The 21345-nt window shown below is 38.2% G+C and overlaps 1 protein-coding gene across 7 annotated transcripts in view; it reads left to right on the top strand.

Moving 5' to 3' along the window:
* Nucleotides 1-21345, top strand: part of FOXP2 (forkhead box P2) — a 402068-nt gene that overhangs the window by 120927 nt on the left and 259796 nt on the right. The window contains exon 1 of one of the 7 annotated variants that reach the window (XM_067469065.1): nucleotides 7992-8087. The exons of the other annotated variants lie outside the window; for them this stretch is intronic. The gene's annotated coding sequence lies outside the window, so the exon portion shown is untranslated. Of the gene's footprint in view, nucleotides 1-7991; nucleotides 8088-21345 lie in introns of those variants that run through there. 7 annotated transcript variants of the gene reach the window in all.

Raw genomic sequence — 21345 nt, 5'->3', positions numbered from 1 at the left:
AAGTATTTTAGGAATAATAATGTATAGTACCTTCATCTTGAATTTTGCCTGGAAGGAACCCAGTATGGCTCCCTACTGCCCAGTTCTGCTAGGAGTACTCAAAAAAGTGTATTGTTTAGAGCAAAGCTTTCCAAACTCTTTTTAGTTAGGCATCATTTTAAGGTACAGTAATTCAGTTTTACTAGCAAATCAGAGGTTAAACCAAACCCCTTTAAGATATATGAACACATACATAAATTTTAATAACACAGAGTATGGGGACATAACATGTCTCATGAAAACCTTCCATTGATATTTTTAAAAATGCATAACTTATTGCTTATTTCACAAAGACTCAGAGGTTTCTCATTATGTTTGCATGCCAACACACTAATGTGTTGTGAGACACACTTTTGAAAGTTATGGTTTAGAAAGATCTTTTAAATTGGCTGATAAATTGTGCCCTCTTGTTCTTTCATGCCTAAGAATTACTGCAACTTATTCAGTGAGTCTGTTTGAAAGTTCAAGATACAGCTATAGAAGAATATGTCATGGGATGTACCCCAGCTGTTATATGTATAATGCCAAAAATTATATGCCTGTTTCTGCCTATTAGCAGTTATTGCCCATCTTCTGTTTACAATTTAAAGTGCTTGCTCTATGAAGAACTTGGTTACTGATTTTGAAGTTGTGGACCTCTGGTGTGAGAATGCTATAATATCATTTTCTCTTTATTATAAAGAATGGGGTTGAATTGGAAAATTGAGGTGGGGTGAATGCATCCCAATCTGTGCTCCTGTGGGCTTCAAGATGTAGCATTCTGAAGCTTTTCTGTATTTATTTACATTGGCAGTATTGTCGCTGGTAGGATTAGAGGCCTGCAGAACTGCCAGTATATTTTTCCCTCATCCTAAAAAAGCTAACTTTTATAGCTTTAAAGAGTGGTCATTCCAGTCCAACCTTAGTTACATTTGTTGCCTTGGTCCATTGGAGGTGCATTTGAAGACACATTCCTAATTTTGAAGGCAAATCAGGTACACTGGAGAGGTTGTTTTGTGTTATTTCTATTTAAGAGATGTTAGTGGTACATTTGTTACTGCAGTTTATTCTGTAGGAAAGTAGATATTTAGTTTTATATCTCATGTTTTTAGGACAATATTCAAGTTTGCATTTGATTTTAGCATGTTCATCTGTGATTGTTTTGACTAATATTTAGAGCTGCCTCGTTGTTATGGCTATTACTAGTCCAGCACTATTTTCTCTGTTAACACCTTTCTAAGATCAGGGCTTCAGAGTCAGTACACCAAACCTTCAACTCTGTGACACTTTTGCTTTTGATGGTTCAATGTACACAGATATTTAAAATGTTGTATAAAAATGTGTAACAGGTATCTATAAATATGAATGAATTCCGTGTTTAGACTTGTATCTATTCAGTATTCATGTGTATACAAATACAGGTATTCCAAAATCCCTCCCCCCAAATATCCAAAATTCAAAATACTAGTGCTCCCAATAATTTTGAATAAGGGATATTCAATATGTATTAATTAATAATTGTAAACGTGCGCTAGAAAATCGTAGAATAGAGCAGTTCATCAACACATGAATCACCAAACTGCTTAGATTGATAGAACATCAAAGATATTGCTTTGATTAAAATTTCAGAACAAGAAAACATATAAATTACTATGACATTATGTATGCAATAAGCTATCCATTTAATGAATTTAGAAAAAGTTTTTAACAGAAACATGGAAAACTAAAGAATATATAATATTATGACTAACAGAATATAATATATAAGGTATTCTCCACTTATATTTACCATATATTGTTATAATATTAAAGATTTCTGTTGTCAAGAGTAGGTCCATTGCTACCGACAATGACTCAACCCTCAATTGCTTCCAACTCCCTGATTCTGAATCCAAACCAGTAGTACCAACATTTTCCACTTGCATGATCTTTATACAATCTGGGTGCCAGATGAAGCCGATTATATGAAGTCAGACTATGGTTGCACTATGTGATAATTTTAACTAGAGATGCCATGGGTTTAAACTTGTTCCATCTGTATGCAAGGGATGTACTCTATACCTTAAGAGCTGTTCTAAATTTTCTGAATTAAAGCTATAGTTTATCGTTGTTTACTGTCCTTAGAGATTAGAAATTGTTCTGCCATTATATTTTCTCTTACACTTATTACATTTTATATAAATAGAATAATTTATTATAATTGTACTATTGCACACCAAAATTAAATGCATTCCCCAACACACATCGCAAAAACAACACACCCATCCCTCCACACCCCAACCACCACTGTGTAGCCTCCAAACTCAGATCAATGCAAAACCATGGAGTTCAACATAACCATAGCTTCAGGATAAAAGCTATCCCCCAGTCTGTTTGTCCTTGTCTTTGTCACCTTGTACCATCTGCCAGATGGCAATAATTCAAAAAATTAATATGCTGGGTGAGATGGATCCCTAAAAGTGCTCTGAGCTTTCTTCAGGCTATGGAACCTATAAAGTTTTTCCAAAGAGGGGAGGGGACAGCCAATGATTGTTTGTGCGGTAGTGGTGACCCTTTGGAGTGCCTTCCTATCTGCCACTGTGCAGTTATCAAACCATCTACAGACGCAAGAGTTTATGACACCCCCCTATAGCACAGCGGTAGAAAGTCACCAGCAGCTTTTAATTCATTTGTTGGTTCCTTAGAAGTCTCAGGTAGTACAGTCTCTGCTGGACCCTCTTAACCAACGCTGCCATATGGGTGCCCCATGTGTGATCTTTCTTAACAGTGACACCCACTTAAAACTGGCCATCTGCTCTTTTTGGTCTCCATTTATGATCAAGGGCTGGGTTTTTGGTCTGTCCACTATAAGCTCCGTCATATTGATGTTAAGAACCAGATTATTGTCCCTGCACCACAAGAACAGCTGATCCACCTCATCCCGAATGCAGTTTTAACAAGAAGACAGTTTTAAGAAGAAGACAGTTTGCTTTTCGCATCCACAGTAACTTTCCCACGTCTAATTGGTTTCATCTGCTCCTTATGAAAGTGAAATTTAGTAGTGGGACTTAGCCAATCTATTTGCAGTTATATGCCTGTAATTTTGAAATTAGTGAATCATTTAAGCACTTCACTATCTTTCAAATAGCATGTACTGGGTATTCTGTTGTTACTTACTGGAGCATGAGTTCTAAGGCTTTGGGAGTTTTGAAAATAGGTGTCTAGCCTGTTGCTGGGACTAGACTCAGAGTTTGTCTTCATTAATCCAAAAACATATACTCACCATGAGTGGGGAGCAGCTTAGAGAGCTGGAGAATGTTTAGCCTGGAGAAGAGAAGGTTAAGATGTGACATGATAGCCATGTCTAAATATTTGAAAAGATGTCATATTGGAGATTGAGCAAGCTAGTTTTCTCTTGATCTAGAGACCAGGACATGGAGCAATGGATTCAGATTGCAAGAAAAGAGACTGCATCTGAATATTAGGAAGAAATCTCTGATGGAATGAGCTGTTCAACAATGGAATGAGCTGTTCAACAGCTGATGGAATGAGCTGTTCAACACTGCCTTGAAGTATGGTGGAGCCCCCTTTGGAGAGAGGAAGTATGAAACTTGGTCTCCTGAGTTTCTATTGCAGCACTCAACCATTACACCACACTGGCGCTTTGCAGAAGTAGTTTCTTTTGTATTCTTTGAATTTGACACGATTTAGCTTCAACAAGTTACTAAAGAATCTAGCATCTTAACCAAACCTATCTCTCTATAATGCTTCCTCTTATATGTCATTTTCTAAACCAAACAGCACAACGTTTTGCAACATACCCTTCTAGTGAACTTGTTCCAGTCCTTTAATCTTTTCCGCTGTTCTTTTCTGAACCTTTCCATCTCTATAATATCCTTTTTAGGTGTGATAACCAGAACTATCCATAATACTCCAGATGCACTTGGGTCATGAATTTATATAAGGATCATATGATATTGTCAAGTTTTATTTTCAGTCCCTTTTCTAGTTATGTCCAATGTTATTTTATTTTACAAGATTGGATTGGCATTTCCATTGTGTTGTCAATCTTAAGATCACTCGGTCAATCACTGCCAACTCAGATGCTATAACTGTACATATACTTACAGTAGAAATTCTTTCCTCAAATGGACATCATTTTATACCTAATCATATTAAACCTCATTTGACATTTTGCTGCCCATTTCGTCAGTTTATAGAGATCATTTTGGCTGCTTTTATTCTCACCACCCAAACTAATTTGATGTCATCTAAAAACCTGTGGACTTCATCATTCACCTCTAATTCCATTGTAACTTTCTTTAGAAGGCCAGAAACTTTAGAAATCTCTTCAGAGATATGCTTAAAAGGACTGATCTTAGCACAGATCTAAGTAAACCTACTCCTTCCATCTTCTATTGCAAGAACATTTATTTTAAACCTGTTTTTCTTGATTTTCAGTCAATTTTTGATTCATAAGAAGAGTTCTCCATTTATCTTCTGCTTGCTGAGACCCTGTTAAAGTGATTTTGTTTAGCTTGTTCCTATATGTTTGGTTTGCCTTTATCAAAAGCTGACAAATAGACAATGTCTATGGGGTCACTACTGTTTACAAATTGATAATTAGAAAAAAAACTGGTGAAATTTGGGAGACAGAGTTAACTTTTATAGAAGGCATGCTTTTTTTTCCCAGCAGTCTTTGACATATTTATGCTTGATAGTTTTGTTCTTATAACAATTCCTATCATTTAATTTGGATATTAAGATCTGTGGTGTATAATTTTCCGGATCACCCATGGCACCTTTTAAAAAATGGTCTGATTGAATCCTCTCTAGTTGTTTGTTACAGAGAGTAATCTTAGAGATATATTGCATATTTTAGGTAAGAGATCAGTAATTTAATTGTGATTTCTTTGAGAATTCTTGTGTGAATGCCATCTAGTAGACCCAGTGATATTACTTGTTATTAAGGACTCCCCTGACATTATTACTATTTATTTCTTTTCTTCTCCTTTCAGGAGACATTAATTGAGGCATAGATAGTGTACCTGTAACTTCAGCAGTGAAGATAGACCAAAAGAATTCATTCAGTTCCTCTAGAATTTCCTTATCCTCCTTCGGAAATGTCACTTTCCCTGGCAGGCTTTTTGCTCCTATCTAATTAATGACTTTATTATTGGTCGCAATGTTACTAGCAATGTGCTCTTCCAATTCATGCATTGCTAATTTCCTCCTTGCATTCCCTTTGTGAAACTTTGTATTTTTAAAATGTTCATCTCATTTTGGGCAAGGCTTTCAGTATTTAAAAGAAGTTTCCTTGGTATTGCCCAGTGTCTCAGACTTTATTCTTTCCTTACTGACTTGTGATATGAGCTGAGTCTTGATTAATGTGGTATTAATCTATCAAGGCCCTATCAAGAACTTTTTTGCCTGCTTCATCGTTTTAGAGAATTAAAATCCATGTAGGACTATGTTGGAATGTGCTGTCCCTTTAACACTCAAAAACTATTTGAGATAATTGTGGGGACTCTTTGCAGTCACCTCAACCTGATTCACATCTTACACCAGTGCCATGTCTTTTAGTGCCATGCCTGTTTTAACATCTCTTTGTTTTGGCAAGAACCTTCATGTATACTGACAGTGAAATGGTAGATACTACAACATTGCTGCTTATAGATGTCTCCTTGATTTCATACTTTATGTCAAGATTTCTCTGAGTGTCTTGATCAGAAGGAAAATAACGTCCATAGTATTAAATTATTTGAGAACATGTCCTTAGTATTAAATTATTTTGATCTCTAGGGTTCTTACTCTTACAAATTATGTACAAATGTCATTTTAGATGTCTCTACCTTACATGGTAGAATGTTCTCCCTAAAATACAGAGCAACACCACTTCCACTATGCCTTGCTCTTCTTATAGAGACTCTAGCTAGAGATTACTGTGTCATGCTGGATCTCTCTATTCTAACAAGAGTTCTGTTGTTATCTATATTTTCCCTTAAGATCAAATACCCCAATACCCCCATTTTGTTCAGAAGCTTTTGGCATAAGAAGAGAAACATTGATATATGGTGACCCTCAAAGACGTGTTTGATATGCACGTTTTCCATTAGATTCTTACATCTTTTTGATGGGCTGTCACATTTTACTGCATGCTTATGTCACATTTCAGTCTGTCCTCATTGGGGCAATTGGAAAAATGTGTTGACTTTTATCCCATGGGGATGATTCAGCCTGAACCAGATGGTTTCCAGCTACTCTGCCCTCCCCCCGCCCTTCAGTTTAAAAGCTGGTTTGCCACCTTTCTGATGAAATGTGCCAGTAATCTGGTCCAGTCCTGGTTCAGAGCTGACTTTTTCTGAAATGTTTCAGCCTTCTTGTGAACAATACAAATTTGGGTTTGTTCTTAAAACTTTATTTTCTTATGAATTATTACCAATTGACTTATTTTCTTAAGACTTTTCTGTTGGGCTATGTAAATGACATGTGAGGTTTGCAGCCTTTGCACCACAACAGACAATTTGGCCCTCTGTATCTATGAATTGTTATCCATGGAATCCATCATCCATGGCCTGACAAAATTTAAAAAGCAAACCTTAATTTTGCCACTGTATATAAGGGTCACCATTTTACTATGCCATTGTATATAATGGGGCTTGAACATCTAGCGATTTTGGTACCTAAGGGTACCTAGAACCAAACGCAATGGATACCAAGCGACCACTTTGTCACATATTCATTACAAATCCAACTATGTTTACAATGGTTTTATCATCACGGTGATCCCATCCACCAAAGGCACATTCTGGGCTCAAGAATATATATATATTTTCTACTAAGGGTTAGGATACTTCTGAGGAAACATTTTTGCATTTTTCCTTCTTACTCATTTACCATTTTCCAGGAGTCAGATTGTCATTCATGTGGTGCTCTGTACAATAAACTTTATAGCTACCACATATCAGTTAACTTTGTCATATATACATTTGTGTGTATTGCTGTAGGTGCAGAATTGACATAAAACCTAAGTTTGTAGAAGTAGAAAGTAAAAGAAGGTCAGGTAGGAACTTCACCTTCACTCTGATGCTGAGCTCACACTGGTACTTAACTCATAAGGGTTCTTACTTACTCTTCATTTCATGCCACGTAATTGAGGCCCTCCTTGACCCCCTCAGTTGGCTCCTATGAAACACCACTTTAGTATGGGGCTTTTAAAAAATCATCTCCAAATGCTGCTGCAGCCAATAAAATTAGAATACCTTCGTTCAAAAAATTGAGGGAGCATATACAGAACCTCCAAATCATTTCCTGATTTTATTGAATCCCATGGAAAGGAAGATTATTCTTTTCTTGGAATTAATATCATTATCAGATCAGACAAGAAGCATGGAATTGGGTCAAGGATATGTAGATTACTCTCTTCTAGGAATGATTGGGGTTATAATACTCTGAACCTTACACAGAGATTCACTCGAGTTTTTGGAACTTAAAATTTGAGCTCTTTATTTAAGCTGAGATCTGAACTTTAATTTCTGATATACCACTTAAATGCTAAAGCCTGGCCTTGTCTGAGAACTTAAATTTATTCAGATATAAGACCAGAGAAGGATTCCACTGCGGCCCCACTGAGGCCATATAATACCGTTTGAAATTGCATTATATAGTTAGTGTTGACTCATATAAGAACAGCATTGTATAAGTTGACAGTGACCATTTAATACAGTTTCAAACTGCATTATATGGCAGTTTAGAGGGCGCCGCAGATGGATTCTTCTTCTTCATCACCTTTGTCTTCATCTTCTTCTTTTTCCTACCATTCGTCCCATAAATTCATAGGATCGACTTTACCTGTTGTTTCCACATGGTTTTGTTTTGGGCCATCCTAAAAAAAAACCTTGTGGTTTTGACAGGTTGATGCAACTTTTTGTACTGCAGCTGATGTGTTTCACCTCCTATTATTACAGACTGTTGCCCTGTTGGTTGGTTATCCAGTTGACACCACCAGGAGGTAGGATGGGATTTTTTGCCGGCCAGGCCTCAGATGGACTGCCTGTCACAAATTAGCCATTCCTTGGACTCTGGTCAAGGTATGGACCTTGTTTTCTTAATGCCTTTTTTGCCCCAGCCTTGCTGGCCTCCTTGTTCTCAACTTCTATGGCAGATCTGTAGCCTCCTGACTTAATCATGGATTCTACTTTATCTGGATACCAGGGGTAAGCATTTGCAGTATAGTTGATTTTGCCCAGGGGTGCTCTTGAGGCATTCTTGGGAGAAAATAGACCATGACATATGCGAGTTGTAGTTACTGGGATGTATAGTTCACCAACAATCAAAGAGCATTCTGAACTCTACCAATGATGGAATTGAACCAAATATGGCACACAGAACTCCCACGACGAACAGAAAATATATATCAGTGATTGGTTGGGGGCGGGGTGTGCCAAAATAGTGTTTGCTTACCGTTGAAATTACCTAGGGCTGCCTCTGCTGGATACCATCCTTCTCTCCTTAAAACACATCTTTGTCTTACCATATATTAGTGCTCCAGTTCCAAGTACTTCTATGTAGATGATAGGAGAAACAAAAATAATGAGAAATTAACCTAACTGGAAGCAACCGCCTATTTCTCAAAATTCAGCATGTAAAAATACATATAATTCTTAATATGTTTATAGCCAGATGTTTTATATTATTGTATGCATTTTAAGTAAATAGGAAATTAACAGATAAAAAGGAAAATGATGTGACACAGTAATGAGGCTCTATATTTCTAAATGCCTGAAAAACATTTCCCTTGCCTAGTGCTATGAATCTGCTACTGTGTTAAATATTGAAATATATAATAATATTGGCTCTGCTTGGCTTACAATATAATCTCAAGCATGTCTACTTAGAACTTCCAATTCATTCAAGCAAAGTGAGTAAGTTGATAGTTTACACAGGATAGAGTTCAGTAGTTGTTTTTGTCCCTTAATCTGAATTTTTAAGGCATCTGTGAAAACAAAATTGATATTTGGATCAGTGAAGTAGTACACTGAGCTTTATACACATCTCTCTTCCTACACAACTACTTGGTTAGAAAGTATTACTTCATTATGTACGTAGTCTTGTTCCACTCCTTACCCCCTTCAGTAGTCTATTTAATGTTGAATAACAAATGGAAATTGAACCTGGCAAATGAGTGTATCAGTACTAATAAACAACACTTTGTCTATATGCTTGCATAGACTTTTCAATTTGTGGTGTGTAGGTTAAATCTGTCTTCTTTCTCCTTGATCCAGGAACATTTCATCAAATTTAAAGTGTTGCCAAATCTGTAGTCAAGAGTTTTTTCACCCTTCAACAAGGGCTGACGCCTAGTAGTTGCCTCTTTCCTGGTTTTATTTTTAAAAGAAGATCTTTAGAAAATGCATTGTCGAAGGCTTTCATGGCTGGAATCACTGGGTTGTTGTGTGGTTTCTGGGCTGTATGGCCACATTCCAGAAGCATTCTCGTCTGATGTTTTGCCTGCATCTATGGCAGGCATCCTCAGAGGTTGTGCAGTCTCAGATCTCTGAGGATGCCTGCCATAAATGCAGGCAAAACATCAGACGAGAATGCTTCTGGAACATGGCCATACAGCCCAGAAAACACACAACAACCCTTTAGAAAATGCATTCTTGCACTGAAGACATTTATGTCTTATTATTTCTGGCCACTCTTTCCTCCTCTCAAAACATACCACATTTTAGGAAAAGTTAACATCTTTTTAAAAGTTTGCTGTAAAGTTATTTAACTGCCCTCAGATATAAAATAGTTGTTATTTTGTATTAAATCTTTTCCACACTGTTTTCAAGATGCTGAAGATTGTGATTCTATTATTCATTTTCATTGATCACATGAAACTCTCTTTGTCTGATTTCTCATTATTTTGATGCATCACAGAGACTACTGATTTATCAAAAGAGCAAAACAAATACAATTCCTTATTGAAAGACTATGGAATTGTCTAATTTTAGTTGATTGCCATAATATATCACTATTGTGTTGAACGTAAAAATTATTTTTTAATTCACTTCATGAATTAAGTAACTTTATGTGAGTAAAAGCATATATGTCACTTCGGCTCCTTCCACACTTTATTATCTGTTTTGAACTGGAATATATGGCAGTGTGGACTCAGTTAACCCAATTCAAAGCAGATATTGTGGATTTTCTGCCTTTCATATTCTGGGTTATATGGCTGTGTGGAAGGGCCCTTACTCTAAACAGATAATCTTGTGTCAGTTTTAAGCAAGGTGATATTGGGATGTATGAATAAAACCAAAAATAAAACAAGAGCTGTCAGAAGACTTTTAAAATCACTGGACACAGTTATGATGACTTGAAAACATGATGTCTGGAGAAAGCATTTTCCTCTGATGTGGAAGAGAGGAAAATGCATTTTTATAAAATACATAAGGCTACTGTAACTGAGAAAATACTGTGTCGAAAACATGTCTTGTATTGTATTCTGGGCTTCTTGATGTTCATGTAGCTAAGGGCTTTCTTTTCTTTTTGTCACTAGTGCCCAATGATAATTATAAACTGCAAATTTAACATTTGAGTTGACCTTTTGTGTGTTTATGTATATATGGTAAAGGCAGTGCTTGTGTAGGCTCTGAAATATGAACTTAAAGGACATATATAAATGTTTCAGATAATTAAACATATATTAGTAATTAGAATCTATACATTTATTTACAAGTATAAACTGTTATCTCCTTTTGAATCAATTGTTAAAAAGATGGTGCTGCATAATAAATTATAGTGCCATTTTGTTCTTTTCTTGGAATCTTTTATTTATATATAGCTATAGATTCAATCCTTGAAAATAAAAGTGAAGTACCCTGAAAAGTATCACATGATGGCACTGTTTCCATTTCCACCTTCAATATTATGAAATAGAGCTATAGTAAACCAGTATTAAAAATAGTGTGTAATGCCAATGTACTTTGTATAATTTATGTAAAAGAAAAATCTCATTGGTATAGTTATTAATATGGGGATTAAAATACATCCATAGACTTTCAGGAAGCATTTTGTAAGACTGTGTATTTTTAATATCTTATTTTGCTTAGAGTTAAACTGTTTTTCAAAATTTTTTTTAATTGTGTTGAAGGAGATACGAACATTATTTTTCTTAAATGATGTGGGTTTTGTGTGTGTGTGAAGCATAGTCATTAGCATTTATACGTCTAAGTAATTGTGACCCTTTGCCTTTTTGTAAACTGCATTATTACTCCATATGCTTATGGGGGTGAAACACAAATTATGTTTTTGGAACGTAAAAATCTTTTGATGTAGCAGGCACAAAGTGAACAATTTTTATGTATCATCATTGAAAATATCTTGATGTTTAAAAAGCTTTGATTTAGAACACAAGTATATGAAAACAGATTTAGTGCTTTTAATTCAGACATGAATATCCCATTGTAATATAGATGATTTTTTAGGCAGAGTGATAATATCTATGAATTAGGAGCTCCTGTGTTTAAGGACCAGAAGGTTTCTAGTGGATAAGTGGAAATATTTTATTGCCTTGTCATTCATTTCATTTAAAGTATAAATTAAATTCACTTTAGTTGGGACTAGAAACAAAACAGGGAGAAAATGTGCTTCAAGTTCTAGTCCAGAGAGAACCCCAGTGGTGTTACAGCAGCTAACAGCTGGAGGCTGGATGTGTGCCAGGTTTGGTGTTTATACTTTTGAAATATCCTCTGACAGAAACCTGTTCTGAATTGTGTCTTGTGCTGTTTTTTTCTTGTTTGAAAAGGCCGCGAGATATCACTGAAGTCATCAGTGCCCACGTTTGTTGACAAACGTCTTTTAAAGTTCATCCTTAGGAAAGCCTGAAGTGTGGATGACAGTCCGATTTCTCTCTGAAATCCAATGCTTTCCTTGTACCCCAACCAACTCACAGTTGAGGATCACCAGTTAAAATATGCTCTACAGGAAGCCGTTTTGACTTGTATGGCTTACTCACCATGTTTAGGACAATTAGAAATCATGTTTGGAGAGAGTAAAATAATCTTCCTCCATCCATTCTACTGGGTAACGTTGGACAAAAGGCTCTCAATCTTATATATCTGACAGTTGATGGCATAATAATTTGTATAATAAAAGATAGAAGATTACTAATATTTAGAAGATTATTGTGGGGTTGTTTAAAGGCCTTGTGGCACAGGCTGGGTGTCGATGACAGCATTAGAATATAAAAGAAAAAAATCATTATTCACAGCTGTCTCTTCATTTATGTGTCCATTTGTTCATGTATGAGGGGAGGAATTTCAGATTACAGAAACAGTAGACCTCTCTCTCTCTCTCTCTCTCTCTCTCTCTCTCTCTCTCTCGCTCTCTCTCTCTCTTTTAAACTCTATTTTACCATGCAAATTACTTGCAATTTCCAAGAGCCAGTGTTACTTTTCAGGACAAATTTCACACAATAGGAATTCAGTGATTATTCATCCAGTTTAATTAATTCAATTAAATAAGTCCGATGCTGTCAGGTGTTCTTTTAATAATGGAATCAACATGCAGATACATAATAAGCATAAAAGCGTTTCTAGCTACAGTTAATTTAGATCCAAAAGAATCTCCTATTCCGCCACATTTGATATAGATTATTCTATAATATTTCAGTAATGGGTTGCACAAAGGCTGCCTTTTAATTCTTTGCTTTCTCAAATGTCTTTATATATAATGGTTTAAAACAGAAGGTGTTCAAGAGAGGGTGACCTTTTTCCATTACGATGGTTCCTGTCATTAATGCATTATAATTTTCTTTAGAAGTCTGGGGAAAAAGTGTGTGTGTATGCAGTCTGTAGCAAGTCTGAATAAAAGCATGTTCGTGAAAGTTTAGAATTGCCTGTTATTACTAAAAGATGGGGTGTGGGGGGGGGGGGGGGACAAAGAGGAAGTAATTTTATTGTTATTTTTACTGTGAAAGTTTAAACAAACCTTAGACTTTTTATACAAAGCAGTTACAGGCTTGAAAGTTTGGCATCTGTAACTTGAACAGCACTTAATTTACTCAGCTTCTAAAAATAGTATGATCCCATAGCTAAATCTGAATGTAGGGGGAGATTGTATTAAGACTGGATAGTGCATAAAAGCTAGCAGTATGGTTTTAATATGCTGCAATGCATTATTTGATTGTAGCCGTATTATAATGAAATATATGTTTACTAAAGGAGACAAAAAAGTAAATAATTTGCTTGGTGTGCTCTCAGTAGTGCTTGATGTCATAATTATTGTAAATATTAATTGCTGTGCTGAAAATGTAAGCATGATGACTTTGTATGAGATGAAAATAGTCTGTGTACTGGTAAATAGATAATCATACAAAAGTAATTGGGGTTTTAAAACCCCAATCTATTCTGCCAGCGTGAGCTCGTTTGCATGTTAATCACAAGAGTGATTTCCTACTTCACAAGCAAGTTCACAGTCTTTCATAACCACTTTTAATTGCATTTAAAATGTTGCAGGGTTAGGATATTAGAAATGGAGGCGTATCTGTGTCAAATTAATAAAAATATTGCTGAAAATCTTTATAGACTAAAGGCTATAATATTTTTAAGGCCTTGTATTTTTTTTAATTAGCATACATAAAGGTGTATTATGGCATATTTTTTTATCTAGGCGAAGTATATTGGATCTCATAATGGATTAATTTACAAATGTAGTTTTCCTACCTTGAAAGCAGGGGAATGAAAACACAATTATAGACTGGTCCTAATAGGTAGTTTTATTAGGACAACTGATTGGGACACTGGTATGTTAATTATGCTCATATTAATGGGACATCAATTAATAAACAAAAAAAATGACAGCCGCATAGATTGTTTTATTGCTAATATTGCTAATATTGTCAATAAACAGCTTACGTAGAGTATCTTTCCTTGAGTATAAAATTCTGCAACTGTGTACTTTTGCAGCATTTTGGAAACAAATTTAAGTGCATGTGGATGTTGATAGCAAAAGTATCATTTTATCTTTTAGGTTTGTTAACTGTATCTACATACTGCAACAATATTTGATAAGATGTTGTTCAGTAAATATATGAACTATTTAGGGGCAAATGTTGATTATTTAAACTTGATAGAGTAATTGTGATTTTTATACAATAGAAGACATTGGAATTGTAAAGCAATGTAAAAATAAGTAATTCATAGCTAAAATCTGTTGCAAACAATGACGTTCCACTTTTGAAATTTGTGCATAAACTGACAATATTTATCTTTTAACTGAATTCATGACATTTGTGTTTTAAGCCACAAAACAGTTTTCCATATAATCTGTGAAGTGAAATGTCAAAGTTAAGACAAAATTGCTTGGTCTCTGAAGTGACTAAGGAAGAATGGTTGCTTTCTAGTAAAACAGTGTAACTTCACAATGATTACAGTGTGATCATTTTCAAAGATACAAAGCTAATTTTTCGTCAAGCTGTTTAAATTTGTATTTAAGAAGATGAAGAGTTTGACGATTAAAGACCAAAAAAATCTGTCCGTTTTGAAAAGGATATATTTGCTTTTATCACCAGGTGTTCTTTCTAATATAAATTACCATGATGATGTTTCCATAACATAGCTTGGGGTGCTCTGGAGATTAAAACTACCAAAACAGACCTATTAAATTTTTCATAGGGAGAGTCCACTAGGGATAATATTCCTTTTCCCATTTTCCAGATGTTTTATGTAATTCTGCATCTTTCTAAACCCAAATCGTTGCTTTTCCAGAAAAAAAAGCACCGTGGAGACTGAGATCAAAGGCAAGAACTGTTGAAATGTTAATTTTACTATCTACTATAGAGGTCTGATACCTTTTTGTATTTTCCCTTTTCTCCCAGTAGCTTAGTTCTGTTTTATGAATGTTGTGGAATTTCAATTGTTTGAAGTGTGGAGACTTACAGCCCCAGTGTAGCAGAATATAATGCCACATGGGCTGTGACTCATACGCTGGTTCTTCTGCGTTGCCCCTTGCCTGCTTTTAGCTTGCTAGTTATTGATATGAAACATACCAGGGAGATCAACTGAACAGCTAATATCATTATGCTTAAGATGATTTCCAACACTATAGAACTGAAAACTGAAGTTGAATACTTCACATGTCTATGGCCTGTCTGGAGCAGCATGGGGGGGGGGGGGGGAGGGCATGTGTGCTGTACTTAGACAGGACCAGTGACAAAGGTTGATGTGGCAGAACAGCTACAAGTCACAATTTATAAGTTGCATATACTTTGAGCGCCTACTCACGCAAATGGTTAATAAATTGCACGCCAGTCTGCACCTCAATACAAGAGACTTGCCTGCTTTTGCTGCACACCGACCATCCATTCGGCTCTTGTGAATTAGGAATTAGGGAAGAAGGCGATGGCTGCATGGAGCTGCGTGCCCAAGGAAGATGGCAGCTGTTGGATGGACTGTCCACTCACAGAGGCATTCCTTTGCCCAGGTGAGGTAGCACTACAGATGCTGTAACCAATGAGTTCTCCCTTGAATTTTTGACAGCAGGAAGGACCAGGAGGGAAGCAAAAGTAACAGCACAGTTTGTCCAATCTTTGGCTTTCCAGATGTTTGGACTCCAACTTCCAGAAGCCCTGGCTAGCATGTCCATTGCCCAGGAATTCTGGGAGCTGAAGTACAAATCACCCGGAGGATCAAAAGTTGACTACTACTGTAGTAGCAGGATATCAAATATAGTTAATGGACAATCAGTTGTCGTTGTTGTTGTTGTTGTTGTTGTTGTTGTTGTTGTTGTTGTATACCTTCAAATATTTTTTGACTTTTGGTGAACCTAAGGTAATCCTATCACAGCGTTTTCATTGTGAGATTTTGAGATTTGTTCAAGGGGCAGCGGGAGTTACCTTTGCCTCTCTCTGAGACTGAAATAATGTGATTTATCCAAGGTTACCATCTTTGAGCAGGAATTTGAACCTTGATCTCTAGAGTCATAGCTGAGTGCTCAAACCACCATACCACCCTGGCTCTCCAATCTGCAGGTGGAATGATACTTTAAAAAACCACTAACCCATAGCATATACCAATATCTTGCCCAAGGGGTGGGTTTTGTGTGTGTGTATTTAATGATTTCTGACATTCATACCACATGGCAACATTTGTAAAGTTAACAGATGGCTTCAAGATATCAAAATAATGTGATTCTAACAGTTTATTCTTAATACAGATACATCTCAGGTACTCAAGTGCCAGACAAACCCCTTTAAACCTGCCCAGTCCCATTTCCTCCATATCTGCTGTGTGTCTGAATGTTTTCTAAAAACAGAATCAGGATTGGAAGGATTTTGAAAAAAAAAAGCTGTAGAAAGAGTGTTTTTTGTTCCACAAAACCCAGTTCAAATCATAAAACTGCTTTGAACTGGATTATCTGAGTCTACACAGCCATATAATCCAGTTCAATATGGATTTTGTACAGCTGTGTGGAAGGGGCCTTGGATGCATTTTGGAGGCAACCTTCAAGTGGAATCTAGATAATTCTGAATGTTTTTCTTTACTTATTCAAGGCTTACCACCATAAGCTTCATTTAACAAGCACATACTGTTAGTTTTAAACAAAATATTTTCTGAAAAATATTGAATTACTCTCATTTTTGATGGTTTAGGAAATTATTGCTGTTCTTTTCCAAATTATTTCTGCCTCTAGTATAAAATTTTCTGTTCAAGAACTTTGTTCAAGAAGACATCAATTTCATTAGTATCTGTATATTAAGAAGCAAATGACATTGAATTTAAGGAGATTTATCCCCACTTGAGCAAGGTTGCAGGTTTGACCAACAGTAAGAAAAACCTAAAATTGGGCAACAGCAATGGCCTATTTTTTATAAACCTCTGTCATCTTTTTCTTGGGTCAGGTTACGTTTGGAATAGACCCCAGCCTTCCCCGTTTTTCCCTTCCCAATTTTTTCTAATTTCTCATGAGGGATTCACAGGTTTGCATAGCAACAAATTCTGAACAGCCCCCCCCCTCCCCCGGTTGCTTTGTATAGGTGAGGGACAGATATGTACTGGAACCTGTACTAGACTATTCTGGGTGACCAGAATTGGTGACACATCAGATCCAGTTGATTTTTGGATCCTTTGGGCGAGGAAGGCTTGACTGTTTTGGGAATGGGGAGCCGATTGAAACTACATTGGACAGGATCAGGCCCAAAAAAAGATTTCTAACATTTCTAAGGGTTTTTGGACCCCCATTTTTTTTAAAAAAATCACAATTGGGGTGGGGGTGGGAGGTGGGCAGGATGCCAGGGTCTTTGCAGGATCAGTAAGGATTCTGCACACTGCCTTAAAAAAAGTGTTATGTGATCCCAACCCATCATCCAAGGGGACTCATTCCACAATGTATTCCTATAAAATATCTCAATGTGTATATTGAGGGGAGCATAATTTTATTGTATTGCTCTTTTTCTTCAGGAAATATTCCAGTTACATAAGAACCACAATGTTGATTGCTTATGTGTGCCATTCTTTTTATTCAGATCTCTAAAGCAAACCTGTCTGCCTGACAACATAACAATATCTTGTGTTGTTGCTCTTGCTGTCAGAAAATATTTTGGAATACTTTGTGCGTGTATTTCAGTAAAGTCCTTTTGAAAGCTGTGAACATGTCTGAACACATAACATGGCCCACACTGTCTGGATGTCATAGTTTGAGCTATGTGACTTTTCTGCAACTATATACCAAGCAACCACACACTGTATAACAATCACAAGAGAACTAAAATCTGGCACTAACAGTATATTTCATAAGTACACAATGACGCACATAATGCTTTCAAAACATGATATTGCCAATGAAGAATTACAATGTTGAAGTGAAGCCTATAAGTATGTGCATAATAAATGAGAGATAGTTTAATATTGATGGTATGATAAACTAATAGGGCTGAAGGATTGAGGGTTTGGTGGTGAAACTGAATGTGAATCAGAAAGTTATTTTAGGACTCCTTGGCAAAATAACAAGATTGCTTTGTCTTGGGAAAAACGTATATGAAGCTGAGGAATAGTTCACACAACTATGATATATGAGTCTTTACTGTTATAGCATCCAAGTCAGTCTTTGTTTACATTGATTTCTAGAAGCTTTGTAGTAGTTCAGGCAGTATACCCCCCTTTTCAATAATTGTGAGATGCCAAAGATTGAATCTGTGAACTCTTACAGGCAAAACACATACTTTCCTACTGAACTCTAGCTGTCCTTAATCTTATTCCTTTTCATTGATGTACTTTAAATCATAATTGCAAAACCAGACCTCATTAACTTTACTTGTGGTCTTCTTGGGTGTAAAGCTAAAATATGGCTAAAACAGTAGGCTGTTTTGGAAAGCCTGGTTTTTCATCTTCTCATTAAAGTGTCAGAAAGCTATTGAATGCATCCTTGCCTATTTGAGTAAGAGCTTGATTTTCTTTTTGTTAATATCTTGCTGATATGTTTGTATCTTGGGCAGTCCTCAAGACACAGACATCTGACTTACAAACAATTCATAGTTAAGAATGGGGTGATGTCATGTTGCCAGGACTTTGCCAATATTTAGGCAGAGATGAACCAAACCCCCAGTTTGTGTTAAACAAATTAATTAAAACAGCACTTACTTTCTGGCCAGATCTTCCCCTATATTTATTTATTATTTATTTATTTACTTTGCTTATATACCGCTGTTCTCAGCCCGGGGGCGACTCACAGCAGTATACAACATAGGAAGAACAAAATTCAAGACACAGTATAAAATAATTCACAATCCAGCATTATACAAAAAACATCGTCATTACTATGAAAACCATTCCGCGTAGTCTCATCGTCCAAACCACAATCCAGTATCATTTTCCGTTGTTCCACTCCTATAGTCATTACCAATCATTGCACTTCTTGTTCGAACGCCTTCTTGAACAACCAAGTCTTTAATTTCCTGCGGAATATCATCAGGGAAGGAGCCAGTCTAATGTCCACGGGAAGGGTGTTCCACAGCCGAGGAGCCACCACCGAGAAGGCCCTATCTCTCATCCCCGCCAGCCGTGCTTGTGAAGCAGGCGGGATCGAGAGCAGGGCCTCCCTGGAAGATCTCAAAGTCCTGGTGGGCTCGTAGGTCGAGATGCGGTCGGATAGGTATCTTGGGCCGGAACCGTTTAGGGCTTTATAGGCCAACGCCAGCACCTTGAATTGAGCCCGGTAGCAAATCGGCAGCCAGTGGAGCTGGTACAACAAGTGGGTTGTATGCTCCCTGCGCTCCGGTCCTGTTAGTATCATGGCTGCTGCACGTTGGACCAATTGAAGCTTCTGGGCCATCTTCAAGGGCAACCCCACGTAGAGAGCGTTGCAGTAGTCTAAACAGGATGTAACCAGAGCATGGACTACCGTGGCCAAGTCAGACTTCCCAAGGTACGGGCGCAGCTGGCGCACAAGCCTTAGCTGTGCAAATGCTCCCCTGGTCACTGCCGAGACCTGGGGCTCCAGGCTCAGCGATGAATCCAGGATCACACCCAAGCTGCGAACCTGCGCCTTCAAGGGGAGTGCGACCCCCATCCAGCACAGGCTGTAACCCTATGCCCTCTTTGGCCTTGCGACTAACCAGGAGTACTTCTGTCTTGTCTGGATTCAATTTCAATTTGTTTGCCCTTATCCAGACCGTTACCGCGGCCAGGCACCGGTTCAGGACCTCGACAGCCTCCTTAGTAGCAGGTGGAAAGGAGTGACAGAGTTGGACATCTGCGTACAGATGACACCGTACCCTGAAACTCCGGATGATCTCTCCCAGCGGCTTCATGTAGATGTTAAACAACATGGGAGACAGTATTGAACCCTGTGGAACCCCACAAGACAAAGGTTGTGGGGTTGAACAGGTGTTCCCCAATAACACCTTCTGGGATCGGCCCTCCAGGAATGACTGGAGCCACTGTAAAACAGTGCCCCCGAGACTCATCCCCGCAAGGCGTTCCAGAAGGATACCGTGGTCGACGGTATCTAAGGCCGCTGAGAGGTCCAGCAGCACCAACAGTGACACACTCCTCCTGTCGAGCTCCCGGCGCAGATCATCCACTAAGGCGACCAAGACTGTCTCAGTTCCATGTCCCGGTCTGAAACCAGACATGCCTGAATCCAGATAATCCGTGTCTCCCAAGAATACCTGGAGTTGTGAGGCCACCACGCGTTCCAGGACTTTGTCCAAAAAGGGGAGATTGGAAACTGGCCGGAAGTTGTCAAAATTAGTGGGGTCCAGTGATGGTTTTTTCAACAGCGGTTTTATTATAGCTTGTTTTAAGCTCGCTGGAATCTTGCCTTCCTGAAGGGAGGCATTAACCACCACCTCAACCCACTCAGCCAATCCCCCTCTGGCCTCCTTTAGAAGCCAGGATGGGCAGGGGTCTAGGATGGACGTGGTAGGCCTCATTCCTCCAAGTATCTTGTCCACATCCTTGGGTTTCACCAATTGAAATGAATCCATCAAAATAGGAAAAGCAGGTGCTCGTGTTACATCCTCAGAGACTGCCCTTAATATGGTGTCCAGACCAGAACGGATCAAAGCGACTTTGTCTGCAAAGAACTGAGCAAAAGCTTCACAGCGAGAAGCCAAATTGTCAGGGTTCCCGCCTAGAGTGGCGGGGTTTAAAAGGCCTCTGACAATCCGGATCAACTCAGCCGGACGGTTCTTTGCAGACACAATAGTGGCCGCAAAGAAGGCTTTCTTTGCGGCTTTTATTGCCACGGCATATGCCCTTAAAAATGACACAAACCGTGTTCGATTTGGCTTGCCCGGATCCGAACGCCACACACTCTCTAGTTCCCTCTTCCTTCACTTCATCACTGCCAGCTCCTCAGTGAACCAAGGGGCTGGTTTAGCTCGGCTACTTGAGAGGGGACGTTCCGGAGCGATCGTGTGAATTGCCCTAGTCATCTCCCCATTCCAGAGAGCGACCAGGGCATCAACAGGGTCACCTACCGAGGTGGCGGGAAACTCCCCAAGAGCCGTCAGGAATCCAACCGGATCCATAAGCCTCCTGGGGCGGACCAACTTAATGGGTCCTCCACCTCTGCAGAGGTTGGGGGGCGCAGTGAGCCTAAATCTGACCAGGTAGTGGTCGGTCCATGGCAACGGAGAGATGGTCAACTCCTCAACACCACCACCTTCCTCCCATCCCTGGCAGAAAACCAAGTCCAATGTATGTCCAGCACAGTGGGTGGGGCCAGATACTTGTTGGGACAGCCCCATGGTTGCCATGGCAGACATGAAGTCCTGAGCCGTTCCTAAGAGGGCCGCCTCGGCATGGACATTGAAGTCTCCCAGCACAAGGAGCCGTTGAGACTCCAATGCCAGGC

The sequence above is a fragment of the Anolis sagrei genome, chromosome 5, assembly GCF_037176765.1.
Source record: "Anolis sagrei isolate rAnoSag1 chromosome 5, rAnoSag1.mat, whole genome shotgun sequence".
NCBI classification, from domain to species: domain Eukaryota; kingdom Metazoa; phylum Chordata; class Lepidosauria; order Squamata; family Dactyloidae; genus Anolis; species Anolis sagrei.
This window is presented reverse-complemented; position numbering and strand designations above follow the sequence as displayed.